Genomic DNA, 4,465 nt, shown 5'->3' on the forward strand with positions numbered 1-4,465 from the left:
ATCCATCTTCAAACATTTCTCTTGTTCTATGTTTAGCTCCATCTTGTACATTCTAATTTTCTTCATTTCAACTTGGGCTATCAGGCGACCGAATTTATACTTCAAGTATAGAACTTAGTCCTTCATTAGAACTGAGTTTCCCTTTTCCATCAATTATCCTATGCCTATGAATATTACTCTTGAGATCGGGTACATAATACATATCTCGCATTTCACCAAATCGACCATCCTTTTGAAGATATCATATTGTACCTCTCCCCTGTACGGGCTACCTTTGAATTATCTCCAAAAGAAACATGTCCAACATCCACTTTGATGATTTCTCTAAACATGCTTTCATCACCACACATGTGATTACTAGCCCTAGTATCTAGATACCAAACCGAGTTGTTTGAATAGCTCGACTTTAACTCGACATATGTTGTTTTGTTTATATTCACCTCGACTTTTGTACTCCTAGATATCAAGCAACTCAAAATGAGTTCCATACTCCAACTTTGCAACCCGACCTTATAGCTCAGTAATTCGGCCTTTCGGGTTCTTGACATCATCAAGATCCCAATCTCTTCATTAGCCTCTTTAGTAAGGAAATTTTCCTTTTTTTTTCAACTTGACAGTATTTTTCTATGTGGGCGACCTTACCACAATTATAACACTTGGCCGACCTGTAGTCATTGGCATAGTGACCATGCTTGCCATAGTTATAACATTCTACTCTAGAATTAATAGACCGACCTTCCACTACAAGAAAAATCATTATTACATACCGCCAAAATCCGTATATAACATCAAAAATCCATATATAAAATGATTTTACATACGAATTATATACGGACAGAAATCCGTATATAAAAAAGGCATAGCTAAATTACATACGGAAAAATCCGTATATAAATTACATACGGATAAATCCGTATGTAATTTATATACGGATATTACATACGGATAAATCCGTATGTAATTTACATACGGATATTATATACGGATAAATCCGTATATAATTTATATACGGAAAAATCCGTATATAAAAGCTGTATATAACTATATACGGAAAAATCCGTATGTAATTGTGATTTTATAAAAAAAAATAAAATAGATAATTCTATTGCACTTAATAGTTAGAAGTTTTACATAACTGATAATGATAAAAGTCAAACAGAATTGCCAAATGTTCAAATAACAAGAACTGATTATTTTTTATAAATAGAATTAAAAAAAATAAATACAACTCTTATTCTTTAACAATCTCTTAAATAATTACATTAATAAATCTCTTACCATGTGTTACCTATTCAACACCCACAATTTTAATATATATTCATAATAAACAAATTTATTAATCTAGGCTGGCACTATGTCAAAGCCATTTACAATGATAAAAGGTTTTTCAAACCACTAAGATTAATCGACACTGAACTTTAGGGGCTGTACCACAGATGCTTCAAACTGAAATTTAGGGGTTGTACCACAGATTCTAAAGTAGCATTTGGTCACTCCAAACCTGTCCATTTAAGACAGAAAACTATTGAATATATAATAATAGCTTTAGGCACCATAAAGATCCATGAACAACAAAACCATTGAATATACAGTAATAGCTTTAGCCACCAAAAACTGAGGGAGTATTTCGGCAGTAGGTTTATTCTAGGTTAATTAATTTTCTATTTGTGCCAGTTTAATTACTATAATTAAATATTTATTCCAAAAGTAACTAGAATAGAGATAGTAACGATTCTTATCCCACAAAATAAAATTGGCTTTAGTTCGAACATGAATAAACTACTTCCTCCACCCCATAAAAGTGGTATTTTCCAAATCACTCGTAAATAAAAATATAATAAATATTCTAACATCTTATTTTTAATATTTTAAGATTGAAAAATAGTTTTAGATTCGAAAAACATATTCTAAATACCCATCCAAAACAAAAGAAAGAAATTTTCAGAAGATAATTTTAGATTTAAAATTACTTTCCAAAATACTTGTATCAAAATTGTCTTTTATATTTTCAGAACACAAAAAATTAAATATAAAAAAAATTATTAAACAAGTATTTTGAAAGATATTTCAGATCAAAAAATACTTTTCAGAACATCCTGTTTTGAATTTTTTTTCTAATTCTAAAATGAATTTTCAAATAAAAGAAATCCAATAGGAAAAATACTGCAAAGCAAGATGTGATTCATGTTTGTCTTAGCTCAAAAGACTACAATCCGATTGTGGAAGGGTTGGTTGAACCGAGAAATAAAGATTAAGAAAATCAATGGAGGCTGGTTCTAATGTATCCAAAGCTATATAAAAAAGAAAGTTTTGCATAAAATTTATTTTTAGGAAGAGACAAAAAAATTGAATGTGGGTGTGGAATCTCGTTCCACTTATAGTGTCCTAGATTCAACAAGCAAATATGCAATAAAATAGGCTTTTATTATACATGTGCAACACAAGTGATTATACCAGAAAATGGACTTCACGAAATAAGTGACTCATAATAGACAAGTTAACAGAGTAACTGAAAGGTGAAAACTAAAAACTTCAATATAAATTCTACAAGATAGAAGGGACTTGTGAAGAAAGAGAAATATACCACAAAGTATAAATGTGCCGGCAACAAGAATCCAACCAATGAGGATCAAGCTGCAGTCATTAAAAGAACATGATTTAATGGCTGGTGATTAGATGGGACAAACTATTGAGAATTACAAATTCAAAAAATAAAAAATAAATAGAAAAATGCTCAACTAGTTTAACTTACAAGTATACAAGACCTTGCAGACCAAATATTGATAATACTGCAGAAAGTTGTGACCACAAAAACAATCACATGAGACGACAAAAAATCTTTATCATAGAGACAGAAACAAGTATTAAAACAGGATAAAAGAAACGTATAGAATCCAACAAATGCAAGAAAGAGCATAACAGTAGCAAGAATAACCAAAGCCAGTCTCCTACAGCACATAATATATAATTGTCAAAAAATAAGACTTTTTAAAACCTTAAATCAAATCAAGATAACCAAGTGTTTATGGTTACACTTTCTTTACCAAAACTATGCTCTGATTTGGCAGACAGGAGTTTTTCAAGAGGCTAAAAGTCAACCCAGGATGCCAGTGTACGAGGTCTAATGCAAGCTTCAGTTCTAAATAACAAATCAGATATATGATTCTAAAGACAATGATAACTCTTATGCAAATAAGCTCACTGACAAAACAAGCAATTATGCATACAATAAATTAAAGGAATCACCTCATTATGGTCATGGAGTAGAAGAGGGGTGTTTGCCATAGGTGAGAATCCAATAGCTGATAATTCAAGGTCACGGAAGTAGCGTGAATCTGTAGCTGCAGGAAAGACCTCTGGCCAATGGTCAATCATGTGGTATGCAGATGAGAATTTGAACAAAAATGATCACCCATAACATCACAAAGACAACAACATGACACTATATAACCATCCTTTTAAAAGTGAGTTTATTCCAAAAACAATATCTATCCATGTCATAACCATCATCAAAATAGAAAAATTGAAATCACACCAAACTCCCAACCAAGTTAAACTAATATATAATCCAAACATTGAAAAGCCCAATCCCCTTCCCCGAGTTCCTTGCAAAAATCACCATGGGGTTAGATTAATTTCTATAAACAAGCATTAATGGTAGACAAGAGAAAACCTCGGCCAAAGATATATCCTCGGATGAGCTCCTGCATCTGCAAACGCACTGACACCAACAACCTTGTTGTCAAATGCAGTGTCCTTGGAAGAAGTTGAGCCATGGACACCTTCAGCGTCTTTTTCCTTAACCTTGCCCTCATGAATGCATCTAAACTTATTATCACCACCTTTTTCTTCCTCCTTGATTTTATCCCAAAATTTCCTTCATTCCCACTTCTCTTCCTTCCTGTCCTCAAAAAACCTAATTTTTTTATTCTCAGAAACCCAAATTTTATTATCTCACAGAGACGCAAATGATATTCTGGAACCCTAATCGAGTTCCACCGATCGTGCAGGAAGAGTTGACGATGGTGATTTAAGAAAATCGATCGTTCAACTCTTTAAGATAAATATCATCATTTTTATACAAATATTTAAACATAGAAAATTATTAGAAAAAGGAAAAGGGTTTACCGAGATGCTTTTAGAGGGTTCTGAGAGCGGTTGAAAATGAAAACGAGAGAAGCTTGTGTTGTGTGTCCCTACGAAAAAGGAAAGTAAGAGGGTGAAGATGGTGAAACTTGCGGTCGTTGTTTCAGTGTTTATAACTTTATGTGAGAGTTATATGCAAGAAGAACGAAGAATGAAAGGAAGAGGAGAGCTGGAATGAAGGTTGCAGAGAAATGTGAAATAGAATTAAGGCTCGAGAGGAGAGGTCGACAGAGAAGAGAGGTGGAATGAAAAGTTGGAGGGAATAAAGTTAGAATTAGGGTTCGAGAGAAAGAGAGAGGTCGAGGGTTCCGTGCCTAGT

The 4,465-nt window shown here is 32.7% G+C and overlaps 1 long non-coding RNA gene across 4 annotated transcripts; it reads right to left on the reverse strand.

The window, feature by feature from the left end:
* Positions 1 to 1,284: 1,284 nt before the first annotated feature.
* LOC108330682 (uncharacterized) lies at positions 1,285 to 4,465 on the reverse strand. Of its 4 annotated transcripts, none has more exons than XR_008248531.1 (6): positions 4,129 to 4,465; positions 3,674 to 3,901; positions 3,247 to 3,356; positions 2,753 to 2,789; positions 2,585 to 2,634; positions 1,285 to 1,501 (listed from the first exon to the last, which is right to left on the reverse strand). It is a non-coding gene; the product is annotated as an uncharacterized LOC108330682 (long non-coding RNA). The 4 variants fall into 4 exon arrangements; XR_008248530.1 differs by having other exon boundaries at positions 3,674 to 3,916; XR_008248529.1 differs by having other exon boundaries at positions 3,247 to 3,341; positions 4,129 to 4,463.

The sequence above is a fragment of the Vigna angularis genome, chromosome 4, assembly GCF_016808095.1.
Source record: "Vigna angularis cultivar LongXiaoDou No.4 chromosome 4, ASM1680809v1, whole genome shotgun sequence".
NCBI classification, from domain to species: Eukaryota; Viridiplantae; Streptophyta; class Magnoliopsida; order Fabales; family Fabaceae; genus Vigna; species Vigna angularis.